The 21,507-nt window shown below is 40.8% G+C and overlaps 1 long non-coding RNA gene across 1 annotated transcript in view; it reads right to left on the bottom strand.

The window, feature by feature from the left end:
- The window catches only part of LOC129620933 (uncharacterized), a 158,277-nt gene that overhangs the window by 113,120 nt on the left and 23,650 nt on the right, over positions 1 to 21,507 (bottom strand). The window contains exon 2 of the long non-coding RNA XR_008698879.1: positions 2,506 to 2,547. This is a non-coding gene — a long non-coding RNA (uncharacterized LOC129620933). The remainder of the gene's footprint in view (positions 1 to 2,505; positions 2,548 to 21,507) is intronic.

Here is a 21,507-nt window from a genome sequence, read left to right as displayed (position 1 = left end):
CCCAGCCCCACCCATTTTACATAGAGAAGAACAGAGCCAGGGGAAAAAGTCAACCCCTCTTCAGTAACGGTTAGCACACAGCGCAGTGCGCTCTTAACACCATCTGTGCCATTTTCCTATTACCAAGGACCCAGGTTGTGAATCTGATACAATCCCAGACGACATCTAAGAAGCAAAGAACAACTCAATACTGGAAGATGGATAGTATTGTGCAACTAGGAGAAAAATAGAGATAAGGTGCGTGTAGACAGTGATAGCTCAAAGTAGCTACCCATGATCCAACTCAGACTGGAATGGATATCAGAATTGCAGGCGTGAGTGGATTCAAGGCAAACCCCAGAAACAACAAACTCTTAAACAAAAAAAGCACATCAGAAGGAAAGCAGCACATTATTTTAACACAGGCTTTCTCTAACACCATCCTAGAATGTCAAGTCTAACACAATGACTACAGAGAGAGATGAGAACACACCCAAGATAAGGCTGGCCCTGGTTCTGCTTCTCACTCAAGTTGGGTTAGTCGCTTAACCTCCTTGGACTTCATTTAGGATTAAATCAGCCTGGGCTAGACTTGTGTGATTAGTGTACACTGTATTTGACTATATTCAGGTATACCACATATACTATTTGTGGAATATTTTGATATCAAATTTATTAGAAGAAATTTTGTATCATCTCCAAAATGAAAGCCAATATCATTTGCCAATGATCCAAAAGTTATATACACATCCACATATGTAATTCAAGCTAGGCTGCAGCAGTACATGAACCGAGAACTTCCAGATGTTCAAGCTGGATTTAGAAAAGGCAGAGGAACTGGAGATCAAATTGCCAACATCCACTGGATCACAGAAAGAAAAAAAAAAAAATTCCAGAAAAACATCTACTTCTGCTTCATTGACTAGGCTAAAGCCATTGACTGTGTGGATCACAACAAACTAAAGAAAATTATTAAAGAGATGGGAATACTAGACCACCTTAACTGCCTCCTGAGAAATCTGTATACCTGTCAAGAAGTAACAGTTAGAACCATACATGGAACAAGAGACCAGTTCAAAATTGGAAAAGAAGTATGTCAAAGCTGTATATTGTCACCTTGCTTATCTAACTTATATGCAGAGAACATCATGTGAAATGCCAGGCTGGATGAAGCACAAGCTGGAATCAAGATTGCCAGGAGAAATATCAATAACCTCAGATATGCAGAGGACACTACCCTCACGGCAGAAAGTGAAGAAGTACTAAAGAGCCTGTTGACGAAAGTGAAAGAGGAGAGTAAAAAAGCTGGCTTAAAACTCAACATTCAAAAAACAAAGATCATGTCATCTGGTCCCATCATATCATGGCAAATAGATGGAGAAACAATGGAAACAGTGACAGACTTTATTTTCTTGGGCTCTAAAATCACTGCAGATGGTGACTACAGCCATAAAATTAAAAGACACTTACTCCGTGGAAGAAAAGCTATGACAAACCTAGACAGTGTATTAAAAAGCAGAGAAATTACTTTGCCAACAAAGGTCTGTCTAGTCAAAGCTATGGTTTTCCCAGTAGTCATGTATGGATGTGAGAGTTGGACCATAAAGAAGACTGAGCGCCAAAGAATTGATGCTTTCGAACTGTGGTGTTGGAGAAGATTCTTGAGAGTCCCTTGGACTGCAAGGAGATCAAACCAGTCAATCTTAAAGGAAATCAGCCCTGAATATTCATTGGAAGGACTGGTGCTGAAGCTGAAGCTCCAATACTTTGGCTACCTGACACCAAGAGCTGACTCATTAGAAAAGACCCTGATGATGGGAAAGTTTGAAGGTGGAAGGAGAAGGGGACAACAGAGGATGAGATGGTTGGATGCCATCATGAACTTGATGGACATGAGTTTGAGCAAGCTCCAGGAGATGGTGAAGGACAGGGAAGTCTGGCATGCTGCAGGCGATGGGGTCACAAAGAGTGAGACATGACTGAGCGACTGAACAACAACAACATATGCAACATGAGAACAAAATCCTATTATTAAATTCTAGGCAATGCTCTTAGATGAGTACTGAAGGCTCTGAGCCTAAAACCTGATCTCTGCTTAAAAAAAAAACAACAACAACTTACCAAGTGTTAGGAAGGTATTAAAGAGAGACCAGCACCAAACTGGTGCTTTTTCCTGGATGAACCAAAAGGATTGCAAGCAAATTGAAAAGGAGTTCACAACTCCATGGTGGGGCCCGTGCCGGCGGATGCCCTGCCTGTGTGCCATCTCAAGCCATCTTGCACAAATGTAGATGCATATCCCACCTTGGACAATACTGGTTTCAGCACACAATCTTGAAGGTCTCCACTAATGCTCTACTACTCGGTGACTGAAGATGAGTGGAGGTACCCATATAAGAAGAGAAGCAATGGATGTAATAATTCTGATGAGGCTGAAAAAGGATCTCTCAAGAGTAAATGAGAAATAAAGATCATCATAGGGAAGTAAGTAAAGGGATGATGGTGTTAATGACCATGAGTACTTACTATAGGCAAAGGGTCATAAGTAATTTCATCTTCACATCTTTTCTTTGAAGTAGGTAAAAAAAAAATTTAACATCATTATTAAGATACAATGAGCACACATAAAAAACTGCATATTTAATATAAATGACTTGATGAGTTTAGATATATCCATACTCCAAGTTCCTATCACCATAATCAAGGTAATAAACATATCCCACCATCTCCCAAAGTCTCCTTGTGTCCATTCTTTGTTTTTTGAGGTAGATACAATTATAATTCGTATTTTAAAGATTAAGAAACTTAGCCAAAAAAAAAACAATGTTCATTATTTGGCATAAGACAACTGAGATTAAATGTCTCCCAAACATTTTGTCCATGACCTAAGATAAGACATAGTAGGTTAAACCATATGAAATTCCCCATATTTGTCTTTTACCTACAGAAATAGCAATTTCATATGTTCAAATTAACGCATTTGGACCCAATATACAAAATATATACATACATATATATATACACAAGTGTGCACGCTCAGTCACTTCAGTTGTGTCAGCTGACTCTTTGCGACCCTATGGACTGTAGCCCTCCAGGCTCCTCTGTCCGAGGGATTCTCCAGGCAAGAACAATGGAGTGCGTTGCCATGCCTCCTCCAGGGGATAGTCCCCACTCAGGGAGTGAACCTGAATCTCTTGTCTCCTGCATTGCCAGGCGGGTTCTTCACCACTAATGCCACCTGGGAAGCTCATACACACGCATACAGAATACAAATATTCTGACTGGTATACATACAAATACAGAATATAAATATTCTGATACGTATATTTATGTGTATATATACACACAAATGTGTATATCTAGTATGAAAGCTTCATAAACCAATATTTATCCTAATTATGTGCCACAATTATACCTCTTAATGGCTTTATTTTAAAAATGAAAGTTATATCAAACATTTTAAAAATTGAACTCTGATATTTTCAATTCTCTTCTATTTTTATAATGTTGACTACAACCCACTAAACTGATTTTACAGCTAACAGGCTGCAACTCCCGCCTTGAAAAACACTGAATTAAAAGAATTCTAATCATAAGCAGGAAAACGACGGAGTCATCTTGAGCCAGACAGCGGCTGGCATTTCATGCCACCCCCCTCAAGTTGTAAACAATGAGCAGTTTAGCCCTAAATGTTTGCTAAATAAATAGAATTTCTATAATGGGACAGCAAGAATTGCAAAAGAATGCAAGTTGCAAAAGAATGTACAACTTCAGTTGTGTAAAGGAAATATAAGGGGAAACAACTTTGATAGATGTCTAATTTTTTTTCTTTAATTGCTAAAGAACAGTAAAAGCCTCTATTTAAATATCTGAGTATGAAGCTAAGTAGCAGCTGCTGCTGCTGCTAAGTCACTTTAGTCATGTCCGACTCTGCTGCTGCTACTAAGTCGCTTCAGTCGTGTCCAACTCTGTGCGACCCCATAGATGGCAGCCCACCAGGCTCCACCGTCCCTGGGATTCTCCAGGCAAGAACACTGGAGTGGGTTGCCATTTCCTTCTCCAGTGCATGAAAGTGAAAAGTGAAAGTGAAGTCGCTCAGTCGTGTCCAACTCTCAGCGACCCCAGAGACTGCAGCCCACCAGGCTCCTCTGCCCATGGGATTTTCCAGGCAAGAGTACTGGAGTGGGGTGCCATTGCCAAAGATAAGTTTAAAAAATTCAAGGTGGTTTCCTGTTGGGATAGGATTCAGAGCTAAGGAAGAATAGGACATGGAGTGGAACTCATTTTCATCTTAAGTCTTAAGCATAAGGATATTATTTGACTCTTTAAATCACATTCATGCTTTACTTTGAGAAAAGTTATTTAATCAAAAATTTCAATCCTAATGGCAATCCAATGTAATGGAGAAAACACTAGATGGAGGCCCTGAAGATCTGTCATCTACACGGTGAGTTCAGGAAAGTTACTTGACCCTTTGGGGCTTTGCTTTCTTCTAAGGTAAAACATAGGATTAGAGTCTGGAGCATCTTCTACCCATAGTATTTTAGGACCCTGTGACTATGAAATATCTGGTGGTGATTTTCAGATAATTTTAATGAAGGGACACTGCATTCCAAGATTACCCAAATGGTGAAAACTCCCAATTTTGCACATAAAAAGTCAGACCAGGCTTAGGAGTCTCACCATGACAACAACTCAAATAATCCCAGTGCATCCCCTTCCATGGAAGACAAGCCACTCGGGTGTGTTACTCTTTCTCAAGTCTGGCTCCTATCCTATCTCATAAATTACAATTCTATATATTATAGTACTTTTTTCATGCTAACCAAGTGCCTTTCTTGGGGTTTCTTTCTTGAGTATTTTCAGTGTAGAGGCAAAATTTACTTGAATAAAACCATAATTAAATCTTTTAGTGGCTGTATTTTATTTCAGAAGATAGGAATTATTGAACATTATTTTTATTGAACCATCATTTTTATCTTAACTATGGTTTAACCTCATAATCTAATTATTTTTTCTAAACCTACTTTGCAGCTAATAAAAGAAAGTTATGAAAAATTAAATTACATTATAAAGCATGAAGCAAGTGTAGCTATCATGAGACTCTCAGATTGAAAAACTAGCATGAACTAATTCTACACTGTTGAAAAGCCAGAATTTTTTCACCCATATTAAAAAAAATTAAATAAAAAGAAGAAACCTCTTTAAATAGAGTAATAAATCAGGGGATACTAATTCCTGTGTGTAACTTTCAAACCAAGGTTAAATCATCAGAATAGAATACCAACTTTTCAATCACAGCAGAAAGAAGAATCAACCCTACAAGGCCAGCTGGTAAGGTCTCTGTCAAAGGGATTTGTAAAAGAACTACTCCCTCTCTCCTCTTGTCTGACTTTTACAGCATTTAGTTTTCAACTCTAATATAATATTCTTGCTTTCCTTTAGTTTAGGTCCTAAAAGCTTCAAGTGCCATATCAGATTTAAGTCCCTCAAAAGCATGGCACCCATGCCCTGCAAAACACCTTTATAGATAAATAGCTTAAAAATGATTGATAACTGCATTCACAGTGGCAATTCTTTGCACCATTAGGAATCCTGTGGGCAACACATTCAAGAATCAGCTAAACTTCTGACAAATATTTTGAGTCTCTGCATATAGGGACAACCCTTGCTGCAAGTCAGCAGAAGCTACAAAATGTGTGTGTGTGTGTGTGTGTGTGTGTGTGTGTGTGTGTGCGTGCGTGCGTGTATGCCTAATTTACACTTAGATTTTCCTGAGTTCTGACCTCAAAATTCTGATCTTAGCAAAGACAGCAAGTAATCCCTTCTTTATAGTAGTTTAGATGAAAAATATTTAAAGTCATTTTACAATTTACCCCTTAAGTACAGGGAACAAAGACCACCAAACTAGTTGTAAGGAGAATGCAGTGGGATGGGATTTTGCTGATTTGGTTTGTTTAAACAAAACACCTCCACCAGACTGATATTAAATCATGAATTTAATGACCTCTCAACTAACTTCTGTGAGCATGTACACTGTATAAAACATTAGGTACAATGAAAGGTACAAAAGGAATTAACATGCTTCTGCTCCCAAATGAAGAACTGTTAGCCTAGCTGGTGGTGACATGTAAAAATGAACAGAGACCGAATATAGTATCTCTACAGAGGAGAAACTTGGCCAACAACTGAACAAATGCTTTAACCAAGTGATGACGTTAACATCACCAGGAAAAGCAAAGTTGAGATCATGACCCCTTGAGATAATGGGATAATAAACCATGTAAGGTGATATTTTCCCTGAAAACCCATAGCCCAATCTAATCATGAGGAAACAGAGCAGACCATCCCAAGTTGAGAGACATTCTACTAAACAGCTGACTAGTACTTTTCAAAACTGTCAAGATCATGAAAAATAAAAAAGGTTGAATTAATAGACCAGAGGAGACTAAGCAGACACAACAACAAAACACGAGGTGGTACCTGGGAGGCAGAATCAGCTGCTGGAACAGAAAAGGGCATTCATGGAAAAATTGATGGAATCCAAATAAAGCTTGGGGTTTTAGTTAATCAGGTTCCAAAATTGTTTTCTTAAATTTAACAAATGTACTCTGCTGAGGTGAAAAGACAACATTGGGGAACTGAATTAGAGGTTTATAGGAACTCTCTGTACCGAATTTGAAATTTTCTTATAAAATCAGTTATTCCAAAGTTTATTATAAAAAGAAGTCAATTATGTGACTTTCACTCCGATTAACACATATGCATACACACACAAATACACCCATACACAGAGAGAAAGAAGGTAAGTAAAATAGGTCAGTAAGAGGTACAGGGGTTTAAGACACTAAGCTTACATTCAGTCTTATGAAACTGCCATCATTTGACTATTTTCAACCTACAAACCAGCATTTTCATATGAGTCAACGTAATCAATAGCTGTGGACTGGAAGACCTCATGATGAAATGTAACCTCTCCAGGCTGGATATGAAGGGAACTGGAGATAGCAGGCAGCACATACTGCAGAAGAAGGGGACAGGGCGAGTGAAGGCGGGAACACACCCCATGTGGTCGGGACGGGGCGGGCATTCACCTGTGTCAGGGGGCAGGCAAGTGACAGAGGACACCCTGCTCACAGAAGGGCTGTGGGCAGGCCTGAAGTTTAAGCCATGACACAGAGCCCGGCCTCCCAGTGGCCAGCAACGTCCTCTGGAAGAGCTCTGCAGCCGCTAGTGACACTGACCCATGACCGAGTCCTCCTGAGCTGATGCCTCGTTTTCTAGCCCGGAGTGAAGTTTGAGCATAATGGAAGGATCAGAGAAATACAGTAAGTCCCAGACACGTGAACAAGTTCTGTTCCAAGAGTGCCTTCATAAGTCCAATGTGTTTGTAAGTCCAACAAAGTTAGCCCAGGTACCCAAATAACAAAATCAGCTACATAATACTGTACTGTAACAAGCTTATAATACTTTTCACACAAACAATACATAAAAAAACAAACACAAAAAAACACAGAAAATATTTTTAATCTTACAGTGCAGCTTAAAAATCTTACATTTTTAATCTTGTACAGTGTTACAGTACAAGAGTTGGCATACAGGGGCACCTTTGTTATCTTCGAAAGTCCACAACCTGAAGGTTTATATGTAGGGGACTTACCGTACAAATTGGCAGATTAAGTCCTCACTCTGGCTCTACCACAAGTGTGGTGAGAATCCCTCAACAAGTCCCGTACTCAGCCTCCGTCTCAGATCCCACCCCGAAAAGGAGGGGAAGTGGAGGATGGTCTCTAAGGCCTCTTCCAGCTCTAAGATGCTAACTCCGACAGGGGATGAAATATGTTTCCTGGCTCTCGGGAGCAACATGTGGTTCACTCGAGTTGAGAGAATGATGCAGGTCCGTGAAAGCAAAAACACTGAGAATAAAAGGGCTGTGTTTTTATACACAAGAGTCTATTCTTTTATGATACATGTCTAGACCCCTCTAAATATTTAAACAACAATACTGTACCAGTATGAAAACTCTCTAAATCAGGCTCTGTGGTTAAGGAGGATATATGAACAGATGTGATCTTATTAAGGCCCTAATGTAACTCACAAACAATTTGTCATATCTGACGGGTATTGTTAAATTATGTCCACCTGCCAGAGGCAACCAGAGAAATTACCAACCGCCTTTACTCTGCTTCTACTCAAAATTCCCTAAAAAACTCCTGTAGATGTGTCCAGGATATGTATTTTTTAAAGCAGTAACCTAATTGTCACCAGCATATAACAGCCAATGTCTCGCAATTCCTTTTCATGTATATTTTATTTATTATGGGCCCAACTGTTTCAACACCCTAGTGGTTCAACTTTAATGTAGCTCAGGAAACCCCCTAAGTAATATCACAAAATGCTTAACATCTGTGAAACTTGGACCCAAAAATGTTCCAATTTTTCCGTTGGTTTGGGAGAGGGAGATGGGGGGTGGGGGGGCACGCTGGCGAGGGTTTTCAGGAACAATCCGGCTCCAGCTCAGTTTTTATTGCCTCACAGGCAGGAAGAACATTTCGGGATTTACCTTACTAAACACTCAGAATTATTTCAAACCATGAAATAATGAACGCCATGCCTGTTTCAAGTCAGTTTAAAAATGAACCCACTTCCTTTCCTTTCTCTAAATATTTGCCTCATCTCTCCTTCTTGCATTACAATATTTTAATTAAGTAAAACAATGAAAAAAGAGAGGGAAAAGAAAATGAAGTGTGAAGCATGTGGCCTATTTCCCAAGCTTTTTCAAAACTTCTCAGAGCTCTTTGGTCTCCAGTGGTGTTTGAAATATTCTTCACCCCACTAAGGAAAGGATGAAAAATTGATCTCCTCCAAACTTCAAATACTGCATATTTCTACAACTACAGACTGCAAGAAAGAAAGGCAGGCTTAGGAGATACCAAACAGGAAGCAGTTCTCAGAGGGACCACAGCTCAGCTCAGGCAGTTCCATGGGCAGTGTGTGTACACAGAGCTGCTAGGAGAATAAACACCAGCTCTACTTCTGAGAAAAATCAAAGCCAGTCCTGGAGAAACTGAACATGGGAGTCAAACCTCAGTCATTTGGATTAACTTGTAGGGGAAGGTCAAGTTGGATCAACACAAAGCCTTGAGAGTAAAGAGTTTTGCTTTGTTTTGTTTTGTTTTGTTTGCAAAATGCAAGTGTACTCATTTCAAGGTTCACCCGGATCCATCCTTCTGGCTTTGTTTCTCAGCAGCCATCCCAATTCCATTGTGCATGAACCACTGGGCTCTCACTAGTCTCCATGCAGACTGTAAACCTCCTTCCCCCTTCTCCTGAAATGCCCCGTCCCCGCTGTCAACTCGGTGAAGTCCTTCTCAAGTTTCAAGGCCCCACTTCCAAAGTCACCTCGTATACACAGAGAACAGCAGGGATCCCCCAGCACTTTGTGCATCCCTGTAAGACAGTAAAGTGGTTCTCACCCTGCCTGAGTGGCATTAAAACCTCCCAGAGAACTTTTCAATAAAACGCTGATCTCCCACCCCATCCAGAACAATTTTGTTCTGAGCATTAGTAAATTTTTTCCAAGCTTCCCATGGGATTATATCATGCAGCCCAAACTGCAAACCTTTGGTACACACCAAGTTATCACACTGAGTACCCTGTACCCCAGGAATAGCGAGGCTCACCACAAGGCTTGTCAGCAAGGATGGAGAGTGTGGATCCTTCGGGACGCTTCTTTAAGAGTAAGGAATGTCACGTGATTTCTTTGTCCTCCTTTGGCTGAACATCACCAACAGCAGTGTACCTCCCACCCACCTCCACAAGTCGGTAGAGGTCTAATCAAAAGTGGGAAAATACTCCCTACTCCACCTCCACTTAACTTCCCACTGCTTCCCCAACAGTAACCTCTCTGCGACTTTTGTGCCATGGCCCCTTCCTCTCCAGCTGGTCCAACTGTGTGGCTGATTCACAGCTTGCTGACCACATGCTCCCTTGAAGCCTTCTCCTGTCCACTTCACTTTGCAGGGGTTTACCCTCCCACTCCAGGCCACTTCACTTCGCACCTGTCCTTAAGTGCCTTGATTGGTTAATGATCTCACAGGATGAGTGTATGTGTATGAAAAGCTTTGTTGTGGAGAGAGTACAGAAATGTATATCTTACAGAGATTTTTAGCTCCTGCTCATAGGGCTCACTATGTATAGCAGGCATTCCACATATATTTGTTGACAGAACCCACAGAGCTGGCCCTCTTCTTTCCAGGCCAGGTTGTGGGTTCAAAAAGAAAGGTAAAGACTAAGAACTGTTGTTGTTCAGTCCCTAAGTTGTATCCAACTCTGCGACCCATGGACTGCAGCACGCCAAGCTTCCCTGTCCTTCACTATCTTCTGGAGTTTGCTCAAATCCAAGTCCACTGAGTTGGTGATGCCATCCAATCATCTCATCCTGTGTCACCCCCTTCTCCTCCTGCCCTCAATCTTTCCCAGCATCAAGGTCTTTCCCAATGAGTCAGCTCTTTGCATCAGGTGGCCAAAGTACTGGAGCTTCAGCATCAGTCCTTCCAGTGAATATTCTGGGTTGATTTCCTTTAGAATGGACTGGTTTGATACCTCAAGGGACTCTCAAGAGTCTTCTCCAGTACCACAGTTTGAAAGCATCAATTCTTTGATGCTCAGCCTTCTTTAGGGTCCAATCCTCACATCCGTGCATGACTATTGGAAAAACCATAGCTTTGATTATATGGACCTTGGGAAAATGGACTGGTTAAAAATTGGGAAAGGAGTATGTCAAGCCTGCTTATATTTATTGTCACCCCATTTACTTACATGCAGAGTACATCAGGCAAAAAAGACTAAGAACAGCACTGCTCTAAAAATCCACATCATAAACATCACAGCAAATACTCCTTGGTAGATAGTATTCGAGGATGACTTCCACAGCCTTTGCCCCCTGGTTGTACTTCCATGATTATGTCAAATAGTAAAAGTGTATTTGCAGCTACAGTTAACTTACTCATCGATTGGCTGTAAGATATAGAGAATTAACTAGATAATCCAATCATGTGAGCTTTTTATTTTTTTTAAAAAGCAGAGATTTTCTCTGAGAAAGTCAGAACCACTTGAAGTGTAAGGAGGCGTCAACAGGAGACGGACCTTACTTGAAGAAGTGGCGCGGGGGGAGAGGAGGACCTGAGGAAAGAGCCTGAGAGTATTCTCCAGAAGCTCAGAGTGAACTCAAGCAAACAGCCACCAAGAAAATGAAGACCTCAGTCCTGCAAAGATAAGAAACTGAATTCTGCCAACACCCCGAGTGAGCTCAGAAGTTGAGCTCCCAGACTCTCCAGGTGAAAAATGCATCTTGATAAGCATCTTGATTTCAGCCTTAAAAGACCTAACCCAAGAACCTAGGCAGGACTGCCTCGCTTACAGATAATAAACATTAAATAAATAAATGTCAAGCCATTAAGTTTGCGGTAATTTGTTACAGAGCCACCCCCAACCACTGCCCTCAAACTGGTTAGACGAAAAAAGTCCCTCTTATAAATTAGCAAACATACCTTAATATCCTGATTAATTACATTCCACATATATGAGAGGCTTCAGAAAGAGTAAAAAGAGTAGACCAACGCAAGTTACCCTCAGTGTGCCTCTCACGACCCATTCTATTCTTCTATTGAGAAAGGTGGTAAACTGTCATAATGTCCTCCACATTAAGTCCTATTAATGAAAGCCATTTATGAATTATTAGAAATTGAATAACAAATCATGTCATCTGTTTCAAAGGTTATTTGTTGAGGGCGGTCTGACACTGACCAATAGGAGTTGGAATTCTTAGTTGCAACTCCCTGAGCCTGACATCTGGAGAGTACCCCACCCAGCACGAGATAACTATTCGACCCTTGATGTAGGGATGAAGGCACCCTGGTGCTCATGCCAATCTCCTAGGAGGCCAACAGTCTTCCTGCTTCTTAGCCCCCACCTTGCCTGGTGACAGATGAGAAGCAGGTAGTCACACGGGGGCTCTTGGTGAAGCATTCTGTACATTGGCTCTCATGGGGTCTCCCTAGATCCACAGATCATGCAGGGGCTCCCGAAGGGCCATGTAATCAGCCTCAAGGACCCACCCTAGGGCTGAAGGAGGATGAGAAGCTGTGACTGCCCAGCCCCACCAGCCACCATGCTGCCGGGTAATGCCCCCGGCACACACAAGCTTTCCCAGAAGCCTTTCCTGAAGTCACCTGCCAGCCACCACCCCTCGGCAGCCTGCTCCCGTCTGTCTGCGTCAGCATTTGTCTGAACACCGCATCTCCATCATCCATGGGGGAAATTGATGACGACGGCAAGGCAAAGGAATGTAACTACATCCTATTCTAAAAGCACACATTTATTTTATTTTATTTCAGAAACGTATGCATAATGTATGGCTGTACATAAATGTTTTTACAGAGCCTCTTAAATGATTTACCATGAGGTATGTGTTGATTATAATCTCTGCTTATTTAAGAGGGCCCTGTTTACCCCCATAGTAGTTAATACATTGAGACAGGTTTCAACTAACTGACACCCGTAAACAAAAGTTACTGATCTACCTCGTGAGTTATAAAACTTGTAACATGCTGTAAACAGCTCTGTCATTTTATTTAGCATATTGCATTGTGTGAGCTGCCTTATTTATCTAGTGGTAAATCTTTATGTATCAAAAATGCTACAGAAGGCACAACAGATAAATTACAGACAGACACTAACATCTGACTAGTTAATCAAACAAATAGGACATGTAACAAAGAGAAAAGCTATAAATATTGACAACAAGCTGCTTCAGTCACAAAAACATTCAATACTTCAGTTCTCAAGTGTGAGTTTTATATCAGTCCCCTGGAAACAGTTTGTATCCTCCAATAAATTTTTACAGTTGATTCACCTGCCTGATACCCCTCAGCCATTTCCTTCAGAAGCTGTCAAACCCGCCAACGATAATATATGGCCCGACCAACAAGAACAGCTGTAGTCATTCTCTCTGCAGGTTCTCGCACCCTGTTCTGCATAAAATAATACATCAAGATTAATTGATTTCCCGTCAGTCTCACAGAACAGAAAATTAATTTTCATGTAGCTATTTTCCCCAGCATATGAATTTTGTACATGGCAAGTAATTTAAGTTTTTAATTATTCATGAGCGAGGAGGGGGCGGGGGGGAACATGAGAAAGTGGGCTTTGCCGAACCCCCAAGGCCAATCCCTGGGCCTGGGTTTGTGCTGAGGCAACAATAGCATTCGCTAATGCCCATATAAATAATATATGTATTAACATACATCTTAGTACAACACCAATTTCTCTCACTCTGACCCGAGACTACCAGGTCACCCTGCGGTACTTTGTCAAAGTCGCCGGGCCGGCTACATGTGACAGGCTGGGGGAAAACGCAGGCCGTGGCCGCCATGCTGGAGTGACCTCTGCCGGCCCCTGGGTGGCGGCTGCCGGGCCCCCGCAGCATAGAGGTGATTTAATGGGCAGTGTGTGACAGGGGACCAAGCACAAGTTGCTAATCAGCCAGGTGCTACCTCAGCGAGCCTTCCATTTGCAGGTGCCACTGACTTGTGAACGAGAAAAATGTAACCATAAAAGAGAAAGCGAGCATGGGACTCGCTCAGGCCCCATCTTTCACAGACGCTCTGCAGACCAGAGTGAGCAAAACTGTCTCCTCGGAAAGGGAAACCGCCACACCGTGAGCACCTCTGGCAATCCAGTGTGTTTGCTCAAATGCCAACTAAAATGCTCCCACAGTGCCTCCTTAGAAATTTCATTGGCATACTTCGTAGAACCTGCCAGACAGGCAAATGTACGCCACCCGCCTCCAGTCACGGAGCTGGATTTAACCCCATTAGGACCAAACATGGGTTTCGGCTGCTTCATCTCATGCAGCACTCTTGGGTACGGAGGCAGTTGGCCATTGGACTCAAGGATTTGGGGTCATTGACTATTGATTGATGCCCTCTTCCACCCTGAATATGATCTGGTGTGAAATCAGGAGATCACTATAAACAGTTGACCTTCTCCCAGTTAAACAATGAGATGCCCCCCCCCACCACCACCACCACTGTTTAAGAATCAGGCAGAGGACAGAATCAAGTCGTGTCACCAAACTCATACAGGCCACGGGGAATCCAAAAGAGACACAAAGAAAGAGAAACCTCTCTCAACCCAATGAGAAGTAGAGAAAGAACATGGATCACGTTATTTCTGAGAAAAGAACCTGGCTTGGGTAACCTGAATAAGCAGCTCTGATTTGGGGCCCTCGGTGGCTCAGCCTGCAATGCGGGAGACTTGGGTTTGATCTCTGGGTCAGGAAGATCCCCTGAAGAAGGAAATGGCAACCCACTCCATTATTCTTGCCTGGGAAATCCCATGGACAGAGGAGCCTGGCGGGCTACAGTCCATGGGGTCACAAGGAGGCCACACAACTAAAGCCACGAGCACGAGCACATGCCCACCCACAAGGCAAAGGCCCCACCAGTAGGGGGAGCACTTGGTAAGGAGGAGACAAGTGGAGAAGGTCAAAAACAAAAATGAAAGGAACTCAAAGGAAGCCACACAATAACCCAAAAAACCACAAAAATTTACCAGAGGAGGGTGGGGCTGGGGGCAGGAATGATTGATTCCCTTAATTGGGGGAAGGAGTTAAGTTGGATGAGAACTTGGTGAAATATTAAGAAAGGCATGAAAATGGAAGTTTCTATGAACATTCTTTTTCTTTACTGTTTTTAACAGCTTCTATAAATGACCACTCTAACCAAAACCAGAGAGTCATCAGAAACTGCTTCTTTGCTAGCCATGCTTCATGCTGGAGGCTGGCACAAAACTGGGCTTCCAGTGTTTCCATCATAAAACCTGTTTCCCCATAGCCAGTGAAACCTGTGAGAACTCACTTAAACCAGAAAGTTGGCACCTGTGCAGCAGCAGAGCTTACATTGTTTTAATACTGTTTCAGAACAGGGCTTCAGGATTCTATTTCTATTACCTTGACGGCTCCAGACAAAAGGGTAACATGATACATCATGTCAAGCAGCTAATTATTCACACCAAAGACCAGCTCATCAACTTCAGCTCGGTTAAAATTAAAAGGAGGAGAGGCATTCTCCACTGTTTCACGTGATGTATTTACGAAGGGAGGTTCAATGAAGTTTGCTTAAGTTTTTGTACTTCTGGGTTTCAAAACAAAACAAGATGAGGAGATTAAATATAGTGTTGAGACCCCCAACAACAATGGCCTTCGTCAAGTGCTGCCAAACAAACCCAGGTCACAAGCTGCAACAGTGTCCATGGCCAAGAAAACACGTCCAGGTCCTGCTGACCTTCTTGACTTGTCCATGGCCACATTTCTGGGAGCCGCCCCAGCCTCCAGCCCAGCAGTGATGCGGTAAAACCACAAGGCCCAAAGAATGCCAGGGAAATTCTCAGCTAATTACTGCTCACAGCTCAACCTGACATACTCCCTACTTTGCTGAGAGTTCTGCCATCCTGGTAGACTTGAGAAGTTTGACAAAGCAAAGCAGCTAAAAAGAATGAAATAACTCAGGCAATCAGGTGATAACTGGTGTGTGTGTGTGTGTGTGTGTATGTCTGTGTGTGTGTCTGTGCATGTCTGTGTCTGTGTAGAGAGGGGACATGGATGGGTTCAAGGGAAAAGTATCCACAATGGAGCTAAAACCCCCATCAGCCAAGCTCCCAGCGCAGCCCCGCCTTCCCCACACACCCAGGAGCACCGTACTTGCCATCTGCATGGTAACAAAGGTGCATTTCTGTTTATACCTGTGTTTGTAGATTTTCTTCATCAGATGGGGAGGAGGAGGCTTGCTTTATCTCATTTTAAAAATAATCCTATTGAGAACATAAATGAACTCATTATGCACACCATAAAAAAATATATATGTGTTGGCAATTCTGTAACTAAAAACGTAAAAAACTTTTGAAGTCGACGCTGCTACTGGCATAGCTTAAAGGTCTTTGTTTCTGTAAATTCAATTGAGTGTTTCTATTTCTAAGTCTGGCAAGAGGTTCTAATTATTGTTAGAAGCCTAATTAGCATTTAGTATTACATTACAACAACTGCAGCAAAATTGTACCCATTCTCCAATAAACAGTATTCACAGTATGCAATCAAGCCGCTGTACCGAGCAATGAGAATTAATAGCACCGCACGACAATGGTAAATCCTCCATCTCCCGCTGTGTGTGTTTAATAATTTTTCACTCCTTCCAGATTGTTCCCATCAAGCACAATTCCCAAGGTCCTAATCAACCACCCTCCCCATCAATACTACACAGAGATCTGAGCACTGAAAATTATCTGCAATTTCAAAAAGTGCTTTGTTGCATTATTAGGCCACTGACCTAAGAGGTAATGGGTAAATAGTTTCTGAAAAATGTCCAAAGCACAACATAAATTAAAGCTTATAGTCTTGCCTGCTGTTCTCACCATAGCTATAACTGCAAACTATTACGATTTTTACACAATATTCCTAACTTTAATTTTACACCATAATATTGGTGCAAAGCGCCAAATGTTCCACTTTCACGTGTCTTCACTTACTAAACAAGGAGGAGAGTTTGGGGAGGAAGCTGATGTATTTGGTCACTTAGAATTACTCTTGGCCACCCTCTCTCCAGTCTTGCCCATCTTCCTACCCGCCCTCACACATACACACACACACACACACACACACACACACACACACACACACACACAGTTTACAATTAACGTGTAAGCAACTTACAGTGATCAAAGGTATGAGATTTTTCTAAGAAGTGGTGTGTATCAGGCTTTCTGCATCTCACAAACACGTGAGTAGGTTCATGGGTTTAGGGCATGATGCTTCAGAGTGGGCGCAGGGGAAAACTGGGAATCTCAGCTGAGAGGACATCTTATAACACCTTCTATTGCCTGGTGGCAAGTATAACCACATCATATAAGACCAAGAGAGGAGAAATACTTTATTTCAGCAAAATGAAAAGTATACTCTGCGTTAATATGAAGAAAAGTTTTTGACCAGGAAATATGGGACCTGGAGCTCAAGTCAGAGCATCATGCAGGAGCATGGGGCTCTCAGGGTGGCTAGCCTAGAGTCAACACACAACACATCACCGCAATCCTCGTCAAAAGAACACATCAGTACTAATCGAAGAGTTTGGGCTGGATGATGTGCTGTTGGTGATTATTTGTGGTACAAAGGAGTAAAGAGAAAAGGTAATCAAATTTAAGGGAAGAGATTAAATTGTCATTATATGCAAATGACATGATACTATATAAAGAAAATCCTAAAGATTTCACACAACTACTAGAACTGATCAACAAATTCAGTAAGCTGGCAGAACACAAGATTAGCATACAGAAATTGGTTGCCTTTCTTTACACTATCAATGAAATACCACAAAAGGAATGTAAGTAATCCCCTCTAAAATTGCATTAAAAAAATACTTAGGGATAAAACCTGACCAAGGAGGTGAAAGACATATCCTGAGAACTACAAAACACTAATTATGGAAACTGAAGATGATTTAAAGAAATGGAAAGATATCCCATGCTCTTGGATTGGAAGAATTAATATTGTTAAAATGGCCATACTACCCAAAGCAATCTGCAGATTTAATACAATCTCTATCAAATTACCCAAGACATTTTTCATGGAACTAGGAACAAGTAATCCTAAAATTTATATGAAGCAAAGATATTTCTGACAGCTCAGCCCAATTTAACCAAGTCAACAGCTGAGGGCTTTCCCTGAGCAAAGCTAGATGCTGAATTACCCGGGGGTCAGCCATACTTTACCAAAGAAAATACATCTTGTTTTGCCATTACACATCATCGCCCCTCAAAACAAAAGACTTTCACATTAGTAGGTTAATGCCCATCAATGTCTCAAGATTAATGACTTACTGAATAATACACCAAGTGTCTTCCAACAGTGTAATAACACTCTATGCCTCATTCATGCAGTCACTTATTAATCCATTCAACAAATATCTTTCAAGTGCCCACTACACTTTGAGGCACTTGGGATACATTGCTGAACAAGGAGGGCAAAGATTTCAGCCTTTGTGGAACACGTATTTTAGCACAAGGTACACGAATCATCTCCAAAAATTTCAATAAATAAGTAAATTATATCACATGTTGGAAAGTAATCAGTGGTAACAGGCAGTAGTAAGGGAAGAAGAAAAAGACCAGAATATGAGGATCAGGAACTTCAAAGAGTGGAGACTGTAGTACAAAATCAAGTGGCCAGGGTGGGCTTCTATGAGAAGGTGATTATTTGAGCCAAAACCTAAAAAGAATGAAAAATGCTTGGTAAATGCCTTAAATCACTAACATTTCTTCTCCTAATTCCAGGCACTCCCTTCACCGTATTTTCTGATACCAAGATCCATTGATCAGCATACACTGAGTGGACAGGCACTCCTGCAAGACAGTAGCTACATGGCAACATGGGACAGTAGCCATGGGAACAAAATCCATATCTCTAATCACTTTAGTATCCCAACAAGGAGCACTGTGCCTACAAAAGAGCAGGTACTCCACAAACACTCAGAGTCAACGAGCACACAGTGATTTGACAGTAACTTGTTTCTGTACTCACAGCACCCGAAATGATCCCCTAAATAAGGGTATAATTAATATTTTATGAATAAATTACCCCCCACCAGCTTCATGGAGATATAACTGACATACAACATTTTACAAGTCTGGGCTTCCCTGGTGTCTCACATGATAAAGAAGCTTTACGATTTAATATACATATTGTAAAATTATTAATACAAGGTTAGTTAACACACTGCTCTCCTCACATCATTTTAATTTATGTGTGTGAGTGTGTGTATGGGGGTGTGTGTGGAGAACTTTAAATATATACTTTCTCACCAAATTTCAAATATACAATATAGTATTGTTAACTAGTCACCAGGATGTACATTCCATCCCCCATAACTTGCTCATCTTATCATTGAAAGTTTATACCTTTTGACTACTTCACCCATTTCCCCCACCAGACCACCTCCACCAACAACCGATATATACTGTTTCTATGAGTCCAGTTTTTTTTTTAGATTTTACATAAAGTGAGATCATATAGTATTTTTCTTAGTCAGATTTATTCCACTTAGCAAAATGCCCAAAAGGTTCATCCCTTTTGTCACAAATGACAAGAATTCTTTATTTTTATGGCTGAATAATATTTATATACATATATGTTTATAATGCACATATATAAATATATACATATATACACACATATGTTCTCACGTTTCCTTTTCCCATTCATCCATCAATAACTTAGGTTTCCACATCTTGGCTATTATAGATAATGTCACATTGAACACAAGGGTGCCAATATCTCTTTGAGGTAATTATTTCATTTCCTTTGGATATATATGCAGAGGTGCAGTTACTAGGTCATATGTGAGTTCAATTTTTATTTTCCAAGGAACCTCCATACTGCTTTCTATAGTGGCTGAACCAATTTACATTCCCACCAACAGTGGGAATGAAGAAGTGGGGAAGAAGAGCTCCTTTTTCTCCGTGTTCTTGCTACCACTTATTTTTTTGATAACAGCCATTTTTGTGGTTTTGATTTGCACTTTCCTGATAATTATTGATGTTGAGCACCTCTTCATGTACCTGTTGGCTATCTGAATACTTTTTTGGGAAAAAAAATGTCTATTCAGGTCCTTTGTAAATTTTTCAATTGCATTATTTGCTTTTTTGTTACTGAGTTCTAAGTTTCTCATATACTTTGGATACTAATCCCTTATCAGATAAGTGGTTTGCAAATATTTTCTCCCATTCCATAAGCTGCCTTTTCATTTTGTTGATTTCTTTTGTTGTTCAAAAGAAGAAAACAGGGTTTTTTCAGTTTGATACTGTTCCACTTACAGATTTTTGCTTTTGCCCCCTGTACTTTTCATGTCATACTCATGAAGTCATTGCCAAGATCAGTATCAAGGAACTTTTGTAAGTAAATAATATAAGCCTCCAGTTTCATTCTTTTGCACTTGAATATCCAGTTTTTCCAACGCCGTTTATTGAAGAAACTATTTTTCTCCATTAAGTATTCTTGAACTATGCTCAGCCGCCCAGTCGTGCCCGACCCTTTGCGAGTCCATGGACTGTGGCCCACAAGGTTCCTCTGTCTATGGGATTTTCCAGGCAAGAATATTGGAGTGGGTTGCTATTTCCTTCTCCAGGGGATCTTCCCCACCCAGGGATCGAACCTGGCTCTCCTGCATTGCAGGTGGATTCTTTACCATCTGAGCCGCCAGGGAAGTCTGTAAGTATTCTTGAGCCCTTTGTCAAATATTACTTGTCTGTATGTGGATGGGTTTATTTCTGGGCTTGTGATTCTGCTCCTTTGGTCTGTGTGTCTGTTTTTATGCCAGTACCATAGGGTTTTGATTACGACATTTTATCAGAAGGTGTGACACTGCCAGCTTTGTTGTTCTTTCTCATGATTGCTTTGCCTATTCGGAGTCTTCTGTGGTTCTATATAAAATTTAAGATCTTTTTTCTACTTTAAAAAATGCCATTGGGATCTTGATAGGGATTGCATTGAGTCTATAGATGACTTTGGTATGGATATTTTAGTAATATTAATTCTTTCAGTCTGTGAGCACATAGTATATTTTATTTATTTCTTCAATTTCTTTCATCAATCTCTTATAGTTGTCAGTGTACAGATCCTTTATCTCCTTGGTTATGTTTATTTCTAAAGGTTTTATTATTTTTGATGCTATTATAAACAGGACTGCTTTCTTTCCTTCTTTTTCAGATAACTTGTTATTAGTGTATAGAAATAAAACTGATCCTTGTGTGTTGATTTCACATTCTGCAACTTCATTGGATTTATTAGTTCTAGCGGTTTTGGGGGGATCTTTGGGATTTTCTACTAATATATATGATTATGTTATATGCAAGCAGAGACAATTTTATTTCTTTCTTTCCAATTTAGATGCCTTTTATTTCTTTTTCTTACCTGATTACTCTGGCTATGACTTCCATTACTATCAGAATAAGACTGGTGAAAGCAGACACCCTTGTCTTGTTACTGATCTTAGAAGAAAAGCATTCAACCTTTCACCACTGAGTCTGGTGTTAGCTGTGGGTTTGTCATATCAGCCTTTATTACCTTGAGCTACATTCCTTCTATACCCAATTTGCTCAGAGTTTTTTTTTCTCATGAATGGATATTGAATTTCATCCAATGTGTTTCCTGCATTGATTGAAGTGATATGATTTTATCTTTCATTCCAGTAATGTGATGTATGACATTGCACATATTGAAATGCATATACTGAACCAAACTTGCATTCCACGGATAAATCCCATTTGATCACACTCTATGATACTTTTACTGTGTGGCTTAGTTTGGTCTGCTAGTATCTTGTTGACAATTTTTGCACTGATGTTCATCAGAGATACTGGCCTGTAGCATTCTTTTCTTGTTGGAAGAAGATCTTATCTGACTTTGTTGGCCTTGCAAAACAA

This window comes from Bubalus kerabau, chromosome 1, assembly GCF_029407905.1.
Source record: "Bubalus kerabau isolate K-KA32 ecotype Philippines breed swamp buffalo chromosome 1, PCC_UOA_SB_1v2, whole genome shotgun sequence".
In the NCBI taxonomy this organism is placed as follows: Eukaryota; Metazoa; Chordata; class Mammalia; order Artiodactyla; family Bovidae; genus Bubalus; species Bubalus kerabau.
Note: the sequence above shows the minus strand (reverse complement) of the source record. Positions and strands in the feature narration are given on the sequence as shown.